General features: G+C 44.2%; 1 long non-coding RNA gene across 1 annotated transcript in view; it reads left to right on the top strand.

Annotated features, from left to right (window-relative positions):
* LOC140711567 (uncharacterized) overlaps positions 1-16,045 on the top strand; it is a 76,758-nt gene extending 60,713 nt beyond the window's left edge. The window contains exons 2-6 of the long non-coding RNA XR_012092844.1: positions 9,690-9,851; positions 11,656-12,308; positions 13,315-13,383; positions 14,277-14,580; positions 15,469-16,045. This is a non-coding gene — a long non-coding RNA (uncharacterized lncRNA). The remainder of the gene's footprint in view (positions 1-9,689; positions 9,852-11,655; positions 12,309-13,314; positions 13,384-14,276; positions 14,581-15,468) is intronic.
* The last annotated feature ends 886 nt before the right edge of the window (positions 16,046-16,931 follow it).

Below are 16,931 nucleotides of genomic sequence, written 5' to 3'. Positions count from 1 at the left end.
AAATCCTTATTCAGATAACTAGTTGCACATGGTAACTGTATTCTTTTTTCTATTTTTTTAAAGATAGCTTTCCTTGCAACCTCAGATACTCTTCTATTAAACAGATGGCAGGACAACTTCATTCCAAGGTTTGCCCACAAGTAGGTGTTTACACGGCATTATAATGAACACATTGGCAGTCTTTGGTGGGTAAAAATTTGGCCTGTGTCATATTTGATTATCTCCTATTTTTTTTAACATTGTCAAAAAATTTTAAATCAAATTTAAATCAAATAATGTCTGTGGAAACTCTAAAAAACCTTTGCAGCCCCTCGGGGATCCACAAAGCCCAGCATCACTTTATTGAGAGACCAAAACAGAGAGGCAAAGTCACTTACTCAGGTCCCATGGCTTTTTGGGGTCAGAGCTGGCTGCATCTCATGTCTCCTGCCTCCTTATGTTTATGTTTCACAGGGACATTCGAGCCCCCCATGTTGATTCCAAGTGCCTTTTGCTCAGGGCTGGATCTTCCAGAGCAGGAGCTCTGTTTATCCTGCTTAAATGAATTACGGAATGGAATTTCCCCAGAGCCATCTAGCATCCTCAGCGGGAGGGTGCCGGGCTGAGAGAGCAGGGCAGGAATGAAGATCCTGCTAAACGATTCTGCCTCTTCCTGGTGTCTCACCACCGGCCTGGCACACCCCATCCTCTGAAAATAATACGGCCTTCCTTTCAGCAGCCAGTGCTTGGCAGGCTGACGGAGCTCTCCTTGGATTCTCTTTCATCAGGCCTATTCCCAGAAAGCACTTGCTCATTTAGATGAACGGCTTCTGGCATGTGCTCACATTTAGTTAACAAAGATATCATTCTAGCAATGTGGAGGGCAGGGAGATGGGGGCAGAGAGATGGCAGGGGCTTGGCGGAAAAGCAAATCTATCGAGGCATCTGCAGATGGCCTCAGTTATCGTGGGCTGCAGCTCACAGACCCTTTCCCCTGGTAGCATGCTGTTTCGAGACCAGCCCCCTAGGGAGAAAACCTTAACAGGATGAGGGCAGAGGAGCCGTGGAGAAAATGGAACAGCTGTAGCTGTGTTACTGCTTAATGAAGGAAGGTTGGGAAACCTTTTCTCTACCTCAGCAGTTTGGCTTCTCTTTCTACTTCAGAGAACTGGCGGCAGCTCTTCCCTGCAGAAGTTGCTGTGGCTTGGTGATGGGGAATCTCCCTGTGTTTGCTCAGAGCTGAAATTCCACCCACCTCCAACCAACTTTGGAGACTGAACAGGTTTCAGGCACATCTGTCATCAGGAAAGAGAAATTCAGGTCCCAGATGGCTCACCCAGTAAGGTCCCTCAGGTCTCCTAGCAACTTGCTGAGCTTGGATTTTTCCAACTATTTTTGCAAGGTGAAATTTTAAAATATAAGGGGCCTGTCACTAAAACTGAAAGGACTGGAATACAGAGGTTTAGCTGACACTGATCCCTCTAACTGACCTACTTTATGAGGAAAACCAGCCTGGGACTGATGATGATTTATTCTTTACTTCCTGTTAGAATTAAATGGATTGCTTTAATATTTTTGCTTCTTACAAAGAGACTTATTAAACCTCGGAATCCTGCCTGCCATTATGCTCAGGCCTAATCTTTCTCATATAATCATCCTGTAGAAGATACCACTGGTTGCTTCCCTAGGGTCTGTTTCCTTCTTCCTTGTCAGAAGAAATGGTTGGCAATGTGCTCAGGAGAAATTACTCCCATCTCCAGATAGTCCGACACATGAGAGCAGCCATGCCACCCAGTTGTGGCCAATGGTGTGTAAGTAAAGTCTAGGGGGTAGAGTTTCTTATGGAAATGGAAAAACTCAGGTAATATGAACATTTTGCACATCCTCCTTTGGTCTGTCTTCCTGACTGGAATGTAAACATGATGGTTGGTGGCAGAGCAGCCATCCTGCAACCGCAAGGAGGAAATCTGCAAAGAATGGCGGATCAGCAGCTTAAAGGGGTGTGAGTCCTTGCTGACTACCTTGACCAGTTGTAGCAACCTTTTGTCTGCCTGCCTCAAAATTTCTTCCCAGCTGAGCAGAATAAAATCCATTTGGTCAAGTCTTTTGTATTGGGGTTTCTCTTAAATGCAGCTAAATGTGATTCTAACCAATACCTTTCCAAAACACAAAGTTCACCTCACTTTAAGTCAAAGAATGCTCCTGCCCAGGTGGTAAACAGACAAGAATCTCCTTTCTCATTTCACAGCATGAGGAAGTTGAGACAGTGGAAAGCATAGCATACTCATCTCTTGCTGAATTAATTCTACCTCTCAGTCCTTGACTAATCAAACTTCTCAGCAGTTTTTGGGCCAGTGGCTACTTCCTCCTCCTTGAAACTTCTTCCTTCCTTACTTCTGTGTTACTACTTTTCCATGCTTTTCCCTCATCTTTTTGGCCCATTTTCGAGTCTCTCATGAGTCCCTCTTCTTCTGCCTGCCCCTTAAATGCAGATGTTGCCAGGGTTCCCCATAGTCCTTTGGGTAGTGACCTTATGTCTACCCACAACATTTACTGTCACTTAGAACTAGACACCAAAATGGTATCTATTGACATTGGGAAAAGATGTCTAAAGCGTACTGCTAAGAGAAAAGCAGCTCATAAGATAAGATGTGTTGTTCGATCCCATTAATGCAAAATGGGAGAAAGAAAAAAACACGAATATAAAAAGAGTTCTAAAAGGATCTACAAACAAAATGTTAACAGTGGATGGATAATGAAGTTAAGGATTTAAAATCTTTCATTCAAATGTCAAATTAACCCTTTAATCCATAAGGATGGAGAGGAAGTAGAAATTGCTTCAGTGGGTTTTCAGCCATTTCCAAATTATTTTCTCATTTTTATTCTTGGTACTTTCTTCTCCTACAGACATTCATTTACTCAAGGAGTTCTTGTGTGACTGCTATGTGCCAGGTGTTGTGTGAGAGTCTGGAGACACGGCATCGTAAAAGCAAAGTCACTAACCCTAAGAATAAGGTGCTTTCATTTGAAATAACTAGGTATAGGTGATTTCATTTTTAAATTGACAGAGAGAGGGTGTAATTTAAATGCTCACATTTAAGGGATTTGCCAGGTAGAACAATAATAGGTGTCATGCAGCAGCTCTGCTGTCATCTTTCCTGACTGAGCACCAGAGAGTACACCCAGGCCCAGGCTGAAATTGCTCCTCCGTGGCCCCTAAAGACTTTGCTGAACCAAGGGCTCCTCCGCCTCCAGGATCTGCTAGACCTGTCATCTCTGGGCACTGCATGAGTAACATCTCCAGGGTGTCTTCCAGCTTCTCTGATTAACTCTTAGCACTCCAAGTGAAAAGTTTAGAAAAATGTCAAAAACATTACACAAATACAAGGGACTCCTGTCACACAGCCTTGCTCCTTTCAGGATCCTGACCACTCACCACTGTTCTCTTTCCCCTTTTTCAGCTCCAATTCCGTAAGACCGAGTGCTTGCAAAAATACTTAGGTGATATATGCCAGCTCTTGCCTACACACAAAATTCGAACAGTGTAGGTGAGCAGCTCAGACTCCAAACCTATAACCCAGTTGTAGCCGGGTCCTACCCTCCTATGACAGGGTAAGAGGCTGCCTCCTTTGTTCATGACCAACCCCTCTACTTGTTCTCTGGATTCTTGCTTCTTGCCTCTTCCCCAATCGCTCTTCCTGTCCAGTATCTTCTGCCTCTCTCTGTATATACTGGTTCTTTCTCTTCGGCATTTAAACACACTAAAAGCCTCTTCCAATTGGGGAAACGGACTCCATGGATTGATTGTGTTATAAATTTTGCATGAGGATGGAGCTCCACGCTGCGTCCTGTGCATCTAACAAAGTGCTGGGCCTTCTGGGGGTTGTAGGCCCATTAGGAGATGGCATCTTCACTGAAACCCGTTAGACATTCTGCAACATTTCTTTCAATTCTGAGCTCTCCCTTCAGTTACTGGGCCCCAGGCCCCTCCCTCGGTGGATAGGCACTGTTTCTCCGGAAAGGCCTCTGATTCCTCACATGTAGAATGTTGTTGGTCTTCTGCCACTGAGCAGTTGCTGGCGAGGTTGAATGGTGTGGGGGAAGGCCACAGCAAGGCACTGGGCCCAGCACACCATTTAGCCACCTGTGCATCTCCTGGAACGTGAATCTTCAAGACACATTGTCTCCACGCACCGCCTATCCTTCAGTGGGGAGGTTCTGTGTATCTCGTTCCTTTATATGGGGACTACCTAAATGTGTGCTTCGTGTCGAAAGAACTAGAACACATCCTCGGTGCGTCAGTGGGAAGTATTTGGAAAACTGACTGGCATTTTAGAAAAGTTATTTCCATTTTCTGAATATAAATGTCCATTAGCATTTTTCAACCATCCTTCAGAATTAAAGGACTAATTCTTCCACTTGAGTCAGTGTGAGGGAAATCTGATTCATTTCCCTAAAACTTCCCTCACTTACCTAGAAAGGTAGTTGCAGCAGAGTTGAAATTCATCAGCTGTTGAACAGTGTAAAACCCCACATCTGAGGAGTGCCCCACTCAGGTGACCTTCTTGGAACGTCCAAGTGAGCAGGTAGGTTGGAAGGTGACCAAACCGCAGGGTTTTTAAGAATCTAGCGTGACGTCAATTTGCCAGGGGCTGTTGTCAAGTCTCATCTGAAAGCCAGAAACTCTTCTAACTGTTGAGCCTCCCATCTGCCGTCATCGTGGCCTGTGCCACAAACAGCTTGCCTCAGCATGAGGCCACCACCTTCCACTGAGACTTTTTGTGAATTTGGTTCCTGGGGCTGGCTATGAGCTTTTTTTGAGGCACAGATGTTTTCCAAAGTGTTGGTGCTCATGCTCCAACTCCCTCATCCCCATAGGCCCACCCCCGTCTCCTCACCCACCCTATGCACCTCTTCTGGGCACCACTTCCCTTCTGCCCCCAACCCATGGTCTTGGCATATCTTGGCTGAGCTGAGCTGTTAATGTGTTTAATTGTGTTGAAAGTAAAAACAGAGGTCTGAGAAAACAATTAGCCCTGAAAGGCACCAGGAGAGGCCCAAGAGAAGACCCCTGTAGTCTGTTACAGAGAGAGGTGACAGCTCCAGGCAGCATGCTTGTTTATCTGTGTCTCGGGTGAGTGTGTGCGTGTGTGTGTGTCTGTGTGTGATCTCGTCCCGTTCCCTTCTGCCTTTGCCCAGATGTGAGCATGGGCTTTGTTAATAACAAGTGATTTTGACTTTTAGGGGTCTTGTGTGTGCCTAACCTCTGGTGTATGTGTGTCTATGTTAAAAGGACACATATCTGTGTCTGGTCACACACATTATCTGGGCCTTCCCCTGGGCAGCTCTGTTGGTTAGGAAGGGAGAAAACCTCCCTGAATGATGTGTTGTGTGTGACTTTTCCTGTGCGCTCTTCTCATCCCTCCTCAGTCCTCTCCTGCTTGCCATCTTTGGGCCATCCACTCCCTTCAGGAGTTTTCTCTTGTAGATCAAACTGCCAAAGTCCACTTTAATTTTGACTCCAACTTTGAGATTGACTTAAGTTTTAATAGTAAGAAACCCTTTTGGTGCTAGTACTCTGTAGCTCTTGTTTCCCAGATGAACACTTCTTGGGGCAGAAGGAAAAAAAAGAAAAAGAAGTAGACTCCTTTTGCTACATAAATAAATGTGACATTCAAACCCAGAGTTAAATGGAATTTCTCGAACATTAGTAGGCTTGTGCAGTGACCTATGAAGTCAAAGTCACTAAAGTTTTCTGATTAATTAGTTGCATGTAGTAACTTTAGTGCTCTAAAAGAAATGAAAGAAGCAAATAAATAAAACACTTTGCAATACTGGCTACCTACTAAGATTTACCAAGAATCTAGAGAGGTTTACTTTCCTCTGATGATATCGAGGCCTTTTCTTTGTAGGGAGCTGCTGGCAACTGAGGAGTTTGCAAACAGAATTCAGAAGGGAGGGAAATACTTCATGATGGCGTGACTCTGAGCCAAGCATAGCATTCACTAAAAGGCTGCCCAGTCAGGTCAGCATCAAGACAGAGGGGTGGCAGTTATGAAATCTGAAAACAGGGCCAGAGCGTTCCAACACGATGGAGACAGACACCGTCACCAGTCTTTGTAAGTGACAGCCACCCTGCAAATATTAGGTGGCAAGTGGGATGCTCTAGAGCTGAAGTAGTAAGGATGTGAGGAAACATAAGAGTGATCAAGAGTGTGGGACATTCCAGGAGAGGGTTAGGAAGGGAAGGGTTTTTGGCAGAACCACAGGTCCTAACCCAGTCCTGCTGGTTTAGACAAGTGGAGTTTCTGTATAGGCTGGCCATCTGGGCTGGGAGAAAACAGAGAACAGAAACCTTAGCACAAAAGGGTTTCTGACCTAGATGCCTTCAACCCAGAGGAGCTACAGAGCCGGGGGGGGGGGGGGCGGGGAGGGGGCGAGGGGGGCCCTGAAATGAGACACTGCCCAGTGGTCACAGCCTGGGTGGAACCGAAGAAGTCAGTTGGCCCATGAATGGTTTTTCTTCCTGCCTGTCACACCAAGGGGATTCTCTTCCTATGTAACGTAATAAATTCCCCTGTAATCTCAAGATGCAGGTAACAGCTTGGCCCTAGTGAGAAATGGCTGGCTTCATGTTTCCCCCAGTATGATTTCCTGTATATACAGCGAGGGGCCCTGCCCACTCCCCTGCAGAGCTCGGGAGCTGAGCCTAGAAGGGAAAAACAAGGCTGATTCATGTTTGTGATTAACTTCTCACCTAACGCTGTAATCCCATACACGGAACTGGCCCGGCTTGTTGCTGCTTGGCTGGGAACTCGGTTGTTGGAAGAAGGGTAGGTGGCTGCAGATTCTGCGCCAACCTGGGCTCTGGCCACACTGCTAATGCCACCCTTGCCACTCTCTGCGGGCAGTGCCTCCAGTCTCCCCGCCTTGGGATGCCTTTTTCTGTCTTTCCCCCTGTGTGGCCCCACAGCATTTTATTTGCAGCTCTTTCATGGCGTTTGCCTTTTCTTCACTTGCAGTTAGTTATTGATGAGCTCCCTTGGGGGAGAGGGGGGCAACCATGTTCTCCTTCTCTTTAAACCTTCTCAAGTGCCAAGTCCAATACCAGGCACAGGTTTAGCGCTTAGCAAATTACAGTGAAATGAACTGAACAGCAGAGGGTGACCTCCCTGGAACAACTGCACTGGATAAAAAAGAAGCCCACATCAAATTCCAGGCCCTGGCCAGCAGGGCAGATGCGACCTCCCTCTGCTTTTCTCGACAATAATCCTGGCCCCTTGTTATGATAAACTACTTGCTCCTTGCTCGGCAGTACATTCAGGAACTGGACTGCTGCCAATGAAAACACAGGAGCGATGGTAGGACTATTGAAATAAATTAATGGCCTATGACAAATACAGGAAAAACAGTGCTGGTTAATAAGCTCAAACGCCAATGAAATCACATGTTGTTTAAGAGAAGGAGGAGTTTTTACATAAATGTGTGTGATTTTAAGTAATAAGAATGATTTTTAAAAACCCAAGTAATTCATAACCTTTTTAGCCAAGTAAATACTAGCCCTTTAAAGTTGATATCAATACTTTGGGAAGCAGCAATTGCCTAAAACAACTATACTCTTCTTTTTGGCAGCCTTCAGGGCTGGTTCAGGAGGAAAATTAAATCTATTACTTGATAATTATGCTTTTTGGTTTAAGTCCCAGATAGTATCACCCAATGTGATTACTGGCCTGACACACCAGATTAGGCTCTAAATTATTTTTGATAGTTTCCAAAAATCAAATGCACCCTCAATTAAACCAAATCTTTGCTATTTCTCAGGCATGCAAAAGAAGGTACTGTAAATTCTGGAGTTCCAAAGAGAGATTCCAAAACTGTTTCATGAACAAGAAGAATGTCAGTATCGACCTCACAGGTGAACACTGCAAATATGCAAGTTCAGATTTCTTTGTTTGAAGATCTGTCATGTCATCTTAGAATCAGTGTTCATACTTACTCATTCTGGGCAGACTGTCATCAGGTTCGGTTTGCACAAAACAGTTGACCCGAATCAAGGAATTTAAACTTTGAATACTAGACCAGCTATGACATTTGGATCAGTGGGAGCCTTTGCAAATCAATATGAAAACCTGAGCAGCCCACACGGGTGTTTCACCAGCTGGCCACCCTGCAGGAGGCACATTCAGTGAAATAACTAAAAGCAGCCTCCTTTACTTCTAACCTGGCATAAATCACTGTGGTTCGATTTCGAGGGGGTGGGGTGTGCAGGAGAGCCTTCGTCAAGCCCCAGCGCTAAGTGGCTAACCGAGACCCTTGGTGTTCTCAATGTGGTATTTAGGGCTGGTTTACTTTCCTGAAGGTAGAATGCTATGACCCACTTTCCAGATGAGAGTAAACACACTCCAAGCACTAACTTTATGCTTAATGCAAATTGAGCCCCAAGGAGGCCTGGGTAGTAGAGGTAAAGCTCTGCTATGCTGCAGCTTGGGAAAATGAGCTGGTCAGAAATCCGTTATCCAAGATCTAATTCATGTTATCCCAGCAGGTCCGTCCCCTTTTTCTCTCTCTTCCTCAGCCTTCTAAGAACTATAAGTGAATGCAAGAGCAGTAACTGACTGTGTAATTGCCCCATTTGTTTGTGAAGCTAAAGATCTACTTCCTCCACCCCCACCTAAGACAGTGGGAATAGTAATTCCCAGTTCCCCCGCAACCCTAGGATACCTCCAACCTATAAAACTCACCTGCTCTGTCACCGTCAGCTTCTGGTGTCTACTTCCTAGACTGAAGGCCATACTGGAAAGGTCAGATTCAAGGGCTTTCAGGTTAGTAAAACTCCAGCTGGCATGGTTTCCACCATCTCATTAGTGAAGAACAAACACACTAACACTCCTTGGGAAAAGTGCCTGCCGGTTTTCTTTCCTTCTTACTGGGAATAAATCAGCAGAGATCCACAGAAAGGGGAAGGCTAGGAGGAGAAGATCTCCAAGACATGATCTACACCCAAAGGCACCCTTGGCCGTAATGCCATAAAGGGACACCAAAAAGAGCTAACACTTTTTGAAACCCAGGTGGCCCCGACCTAAGCTATAACATCCCCAGGCATAGGCAGGTCTGGGTCAGCTATCCTATTACTCACTGTTCTTCAAAGGATGTTACTGAGATTCTTACTCAGTGTGCGGGGCTCCACAGATTGGTGGGGAGTGGGCGAAAGTGTGACTTTTCAGGGGCTTCCATTCCATTTGGGATGATTAAGAACATAGATTCTGAAGCCAGACTACCTGAGTTTGATTCTGGGCCCTACCACTTACTAACTATGTGACTTTGGGCAACCTACTTAACACTTCTGTGCCTCCATTTCTATTTCTGTAGAAAGGTTATAATAATAGTACCTTCCATGTAGGGTCACTGTGAAGATTAATGAGATCAAATATATATCTAGGCCTAGAACAGCATTGGACAAATAGACTGTGCTAAATGAGGGTTAGCTGTAAGGATTTGGAGAAACACATTATATGTCCAAAGTCATGTCCAGTTAGAACAAAGCCACATACAAGAATGCATAGGAAGAATACTTTGGAATTAGAGAAAAAAGAGAAATCTATGGCATTGAAGCAGGCAGAATGGACTTCTCAGGAGAAGTGGGGCCTGAATCCAGGACTTTCAGGAATGGGATAGACATGTTCTACTCTGACCCTTTTTCTCTAACCTAGATTGACCACCCATGAATATGGGGCTGCCACCCCCAAGGAGGACCTCAGGCGTCTTTTCCAAAGCAAAGGTTCTGGATCTGCCCACTCTGTGGCTCACCTCCCCAACTGGTCTTTTGGCTTCATCTTTGATTCCTGGCTCTTACCCATGTACTATTGGATCAGGTGAGAGATTTCAGTTCAGGTTAACAAACTTTAGGACGGGTCTATTCTGAGTGAGGAACTGGGGCTAAAAAGGTGAGCACCTAACGCTATCAAATATCACTCTCAAGAAGCTCCTAGTGAGTGTTGACAGAGGAGGGAGCAGTTGTATAATTCATTGTATTGGGAGTGGTTGCTATGGGAGCAGAGAGGAGGAGGGCTTGGCCCAAGGGCAGAGAGAGAGATCAGTGACTCTTCAAGGGTGACAGGGACAAGCCAGGGCCAGGGGCCATGATGAGCATATATGGGGAATGGCAGTCCAGACAGGAGGAAGTGCTTGAAGTTTAGTTTGGACTCCAACACTCTCTGGGAACACTGGGTGGTGCTTTCCTTTTATCTCCTACTGCCTTCAGCCCCTCCGAAATCTCCAGTTGGCTAGGGTTGATGAGCATCTGTGCTGGGCTGGCCACAGACCTCCTAATGAGCCAGTTCCAGACTGGGCAGGGTGAAGGGCTGGCAGGAGTGGTGAGGACTCTCCAGGCAGGAGGTGCACCGTAAGGAAAAGCTGCAACAGGAAGGTCCAGTGGAGATGTGAGCACAATACCAACGTTAAAACCTGATCTCTACCATCAGTTAGCTCCATTATCTGGAGCAAGTTACTTTGCTTCTCTGGAATCTTGATTATAAAATAGGTGAAATAGTACTTGAAGGGGTGGTTATGGGGCTTGAGTGAGATACATGAGGAACACCCAATAAGCACCTACTACTATGTGCTGGGCTGGAAGGGGTTGGCCAGGTCCCAGTCCCACTCTGTCATTCTGCTCTCTGTGTTCACAATACTAAATGGCACTTAGATCATTAGCCGTCAAAACAAATCAGGGAACTCAGGACACCTCTCTTTAAAATGGCTTTTAAACACCTCGTGTTTGATAAAGATTAGGCAGTGAGAGTGTTGGTCTTTACCCCAGGAAGAACCTAGTCAGGTTGCAACTGTGTTAGACTCTCCCAGAGAGCCCTACTGAGCGGGAAGGGCTGGTGCCTGGCCTGGAGGAAGAGTCTGCGGGCTACAGAGTTGCACATCCTGCTCAGCTTTAGGAGGTGGCTAATTAGGGCTGATAGTGAAGAAGGTTTGATGATGTGGACACCTACGTGGGAAACTTTGTATGCAGACCACCACCGTCATTTCAGGAAGGTCATGAAACAGCTATTGGACAAGAGTATTCACTCACTCACTTTAGACGACCTGGGTGAAATGCTCCCTATCCCAGCGCCAAACCTTAGCTATCTGTTTTCCCTATTCCTGCAACTTGAATCAGCCTAGTCAAAATGCAGAAGTTTGGCGCAAAAGTTGCCCAAAGAGAAGAGTGAAAAAGAAGGAAGAAGAATGCTCTTTTCATAAGGCTGTGGCATCGTTTACAGTGTTCCTAACATTTGAACTACTTTAGATTAAATAGTAAGCAGTTCATCATATAAAAAGTGTGAAGAAGCAATCTCATACATTGCTGGTAGGGGTAAAAATTGATGTAAGTCAGTTTGGCAATATCTATCACAATCTCACATTTTGACAAATGAACACTTGATGAAGTAGTTCCATTTCAAAGAATTTATCCTACAAGTATTCTCACTTGTGTAAAATGACAAATGTAACATGCTACTTTCCAATTGTAGAATTATTTGCAAAAGATTGTAAACAATTTAAATATCAGTCAATAGAGGACTTGACAAATACATTACAGAGAAGAATATTATGCAGATATGTAGATGGTGTATGTATGCATGTGATGGTTAATTTCTCTTTTTCTTTCTTTTTTTTTTTTTTTTTTGGCAGATTCTCACTCTTTCGTCCAGGCTGGAGTGCAGTGGCATGATCTCGGCTCACTGCAACCTACGCCTCCCAGGTTCAAGCAATTCTTCTGCCTCAGCCTCCTGAGTAGCTGGGACTACAGGCATGTGCCACCATGCTCAGCTAATGTTTTGTATTTTTAGTAGAGACGGGGTTTCACTGTGTTAGCCAAGATGGTCTCCATCTCCTGATCTCGCGATCCGCCGGCCTTGGCTTCCCAAAGTGCTGAGATTACAAGCGTGAGCCACTGCGCCCGGCTGTGATGGTTAATTTTACATGTCAGCTTGCCTGGGCTAAGCGATACTCAGATGACTGGTAAAACATTATGTCTGGGTGTGTCTGTGAGGGTGTTTCCAGAAGAGACTAGTATTTGAGAAGGTAGGCTGAGTAAAGAAAATCCACCCTCCCTAACGTGGGTGGACTTAATCCAATCTGCTGAGGGACTGACTCAAACATAAAGGCTAAACAAGGGCAGATTTGTTCTCTCTGCTTGAGCGGGGACATCTATCTTCTGTCTTCAAACATCAGAGCTTCTGGTTCCTGGGGCTTCAGACTTGGACTAGAACTTCACTACCAGCTTTCCTGCGTCTCCAGCTTGCAGATAGCAGATCGCAGAACTTCTTAACCTCCATAATCACGTGAGCCAATCCCTCATAATAAATCTCCTTCTGTGTGTGTGTGTGTGTGTGTGTGTGTGTGTGTACAGATAGATTCTGTATCTTACTGGTTCTGTTTCTCTGGAGAACCCTGACTAATACAATGTACATGTATATATACATTCTATGAATGCATATATCTCCAAGAAATGTTAAGTCCAAAAAGCAAGTTGCAAAACAGCATGTATAGTATGCTACTATTTGTACATGTGTGTAAACAATTCTAGAAGGATCTTCAGGAAACAAATTACATTGGTGGCTTATGGAGAAAGAAGCTAGGCGGCTGTTGGGGCAGAAGAGAGACTCAACATTTACTTTTCTATAATATTTGAATTTTGAACCATGTGAATGTGTAACCCATACAAAACATTAAATTTTAAAAAGTCACCTTAAAAATAAATAAATGCTGTCCACTGACAGATGAATGGATAAGCAAAGTATAGTATATGAATACAATGGGATATTGTTCAGCCTTTAAAAGGAAGGAAATTCTGACTCATGTTACAACATGGATGAACTTTGAAGATATTACACTAAGTGAAATAAGCCAGTCACAAAGGGATAAATATTATATGATTCTAGTTATATGTGGTACCTAGAATAGTCAAATTCACAAAGACAGAAAGTAGAATGGTGGTTGCCAAGAGTTTGGTGAGGGGGTAGGAATGGGGAGTTATTGTTTAATGGGTACAGTTTCAGCTTTGCAAGATCAAAAGAATTGTGGAGATTGCATGCACAACAAATGAATGCACTAAAACTACTTGATATGGTTTGGCTGTGTCCCCACCCAAATCTCATCTTGAATTACAGTTCCCATAATCCCCACATGTCGCTGGGGGGACTGGTGAGAGGTAATTGAATCATGGGAGCAGTTACTCTCATGCTGTTTTCGTGGTAGTGAGTGAGTTCTCATAAGATCCAATGGTTTTATAAGGGGCTTTCCCCTACCCTTCACTCTCATTCTTCTCTCTCCTGCTTCCATGTGAAGAAGGATGTGTTTGCTTCCCTTTCCACCATGATTACAAGTTTCCTGAGGCCTCCCCAACCCTACGGAACTGTGAGTCAATTAAACCTCTTTCCTTTATAAATTACCCAGTCTCGGGTATTTCTTCATAGCAGTGTGAGAACGAACTAATACACTACTGAACTGCATATCTTGACTGTACATGGTTAAGATGGAGGCCAGTACAGTGGCTCATGCCTATAATCCCAACATTTTGGGAGGCTGAGGCTGGAGGATTGCTTAAGCCTGGGAGTTTGAGACCAGCCTGGACAACAAAGCGAGACCCTGTCTTTACCAATAAAATAAAATAAAATAAAATAAAATAAAATAAAATAATTGCCAGGCATGGTGGCGTGCACCTATAGTCCCAACTACTTGAGAGCTAAGATGGGAGGATGGCTTGAGCCCTGGAGGTTTAGGCTGCAGTGAGTTCTAATTGCACCATTGCACTCGAGCCTGGGCAAGAAGTGAGATGCTTTCTTTCTCTCAAAATAATAATAATAATAATAATAATAATAATAATAATAATAAAAATAAAAATGGTTAAGATGATAAATTTTATGTTATACATATTTTACTACAGTTAAAAAATAAGAAAACTATCTATAAAATAAATTTTTAACAAAGAACACTTGGTTACATTAATTTAGTCATCCCACCAATGAATGTTTGGATTGCAGCCACCTAGTGTGATATGTTAGAGGACTTCGGGGGCCTACTTCTCTGCCTACCCTTTCCCTCAGCTTTAGCAAGCCCAGATTATCTGATTGCTCTCTGCTTTTCTTTTTTAATCTGAAAAGTAGGAACCTTTTCAGATTAATACCTATCCTGATACTTTAATTGGATTATTGCATATTGATGTTTTTCTACTCAGGTTCCTAGCCATTATGATAACATCAACCTGTAGGAATTGTCTAACCTTATTTTGTGACTTTTACCTTATCTAGGCTTTGAAGAAGACCACTGCGTTGGTATTTGTGAAATGTTTTGAGCCTCTAGGTTTAAATAAGGTGAGATATAAAGGATCCTTTTCACTACTGGGCATGCCTAACTGCATATCTTCTGAATACTGCTTGTGATGGTCATTCATACCAAAGGATGGAAACAGAAAGCACAGATCACAAGATCCTCTGCTCAAATGGGGAATCTGACCCTGAAACGAAGCAGCAGTGTTAATGTCCTGAGCCCCACTGCCAGCCTCAGCTGTATGAGAAAGGTGGCAGAGAGGTGGAAAGGAGGCAAGCACAAAAGGTTGGTGTTTGTCCTCTCCATGCTTCTGCCAATTCTTATAACCTCCTGCCCCAGACTGGCAAGTCAAATAGTAGCGCCATCCCTGCAGGTTACATTATACCCTGAAATTAACACTAAAAATCAAACTGCTTAGTTTTAAAGTGCTTTTCACAAGCCTACTAACTTAATCCCTGACTAGTGTTATGGGGGTTGTTACTAAGTTCTGACATCTCCCCAAAACAGCCCTATTTAGGACCCCTCCTGCGTTACCCACCCACCAGTCTGCCTTCCTCACTCAGGGTGAGGACCCAGAGTGAACGACAGTAGTATTCTCCTCTCTCTTCTGTTGACCTGGATTGACCTGAGTGGGAGTTTTAAGACTGATGTCTCTTTTCTCTTCTCATACCAAGTCTAAATTCCATTGCTGGGCTTTCCCTGCCTGCTGTGATTTGACTCTACCTTTCCATACAGCCAACTTCTTACCACCCACACGCTCACCTCTGCCTCAGTCCTCGGGCCTAGAAAGGCCCTTTGAATCTTCCTTTATGCCTCTCCTGCAGATCCAGGCACAAGTCCAGCCCTCTAGCAGCCTAAATCCATCTTTTCCTCCTCTGAATTCCTATGGCATTTATAGTTAGCACCCTACAATTTACTGAACCACTTAATTATATGCTCTCTGGCATTGCTCAGTGATTATGTCTTGCTTTTAGTCTGGCCTCCTGAGTAGATATTGAATCCCAGTGGGACAGAAACTATACTTTATGAATTTTTATTATATCCTCAAGAGCACCTAGTAATAATAATGGCAGTCATCTAGCACTTAGTGTATACGACATACAGTACTTTATGTATGCTATCTATTTAATACCACAATATCTCTAATAAGGCATTATCATGCCTATTTTTCAGATGGAAAACCAAAGCTCAGAGAGAGTTACATGGGCAGGCAGCTGGTGAGGGCTGAGACTGGAGCCAGGCCGTGGTCTTCAAAGGCTTTAGTCAAACTTTTTGACAGAAGAAAACTGAACTAAGGAAAATACTTTCCTGGGATCATCCCTATATGAAGTGGCAGAACTGGAATTGCTCCCAATGTTTCAAAACATGTAAGCTCCTCAGGAACAGGAACTTTTGTCTGTCCATTCATTGTTGTATCGCCAATCCTTAGAATTATGCCTGACTCAAAGTAAGTGCTCAATAAAATATCTGCTGAATGAACAAGTGAAATCTAGTCAACAAACCTACTCTGAATGCGCTCACCAAGTGTGAGGCACTGCTCCTATGAGAAAAGTAATGTAAAAGACATTCTAGTTTGCTTGACTAAACCCCACTCACCGCGGAATACTCACAAAGGGCTGTCCAGAAACAGAAATGTGATAAAAGCCTGCATCCCTAACTTGGTGCCAAATTTACCCTTTTAGACTTGAGAGGTTATGGGGTTTCGTATTCCCTGCCTGTTCCTCTCCTTCAGTCCTACCTCCGTAGAAATAATCAGCCAGCACAGCCCAGGAAGAAAGGGAAGCAGTCCCATACCCCAGGAGCAGGCTGGTCTGCCATATCATATCAGACTCCTGGGATCCCAGAGAGAAAGGAGTCCCTGAGGCCCTGCAGGTCCACCTACCGGGGCTCTAGAGCTGGAGACCTGGGGCCTGGATATTAAACTAACACAGGCGTATTCACAGGCAGGGGGCATGGGCCCTGCTCCTTCTGTAGGTTCTTTTAAAAATTTATCTTCAGAAGTCTTTATTTGTGCTAAGTGACTTAGATCAAAACAAAAACACTTATTTTTGTGTTTGCTTAAACAAGTAGATCATTTCTTCAGTTATCTCCTGGCTATGTATGTGGACACAACATCTTAGATCCAGAGACTAAGTATTTTCTTTCTGTCTCATACTTTCTACACATTTGTAACCTGTGTTCATAACAAAGGTAATCAATTTCCCAACAAGCAGCTATTCAAGCTAAGTGAGATAAATAAAGGAGATAAAGTGCACGATTTAAACAAACGAAAGGAACAGTCAGCCACCAAACAAAGCCCACAGTTCCAAGGTAAGGATTTGAAATAGTGTTGATCTTTTTTGGTAGGGGAAGGGGCCAGGTTATAACCATGTAAAAGTAATGAAAACAAACCAAGACTGTGGGGCCCTAATTACTGTCAAGTTGTCATTCTCTCCAATTGCCTTGAAGGTTTATTTCTTTTGAAAATTCAGTGTAACCTTACAGGAGGCAATAAGGGCTGGCAAAAGGTGGTGACAGTGGAAACTAGCTGGGCGGATGCAGAGACTTTGGGAATAGTGGGATGTAGGGGTGGAAGGCAGGCTGAGGGCAAAAGGGCTGCCAGGGCTTCCGAGGAGGCTCCCAGGAGACTGATAAGA

The sequence above is a fragment of the Chlorocebus sabaeus genome, chromosome 4 (genome assembly GCF_047675955.1).
Source record: "Chlorocebus sabaeus isolate Y175 chromosome 4, mChlSab1.0.hap1, whole genome shotgun sequence".
Lineage (NCBI taxonomy): Eukaryota > Metazoa > Chordata > Mammalia > Primates > Cercopithecidae > Chlorocebus > Chlorocebus sabaeus.
Note: the sequence above shows the minus strand (reverse complement) of the source record. Positions and strands in the feature narration are given on the sequence as shown.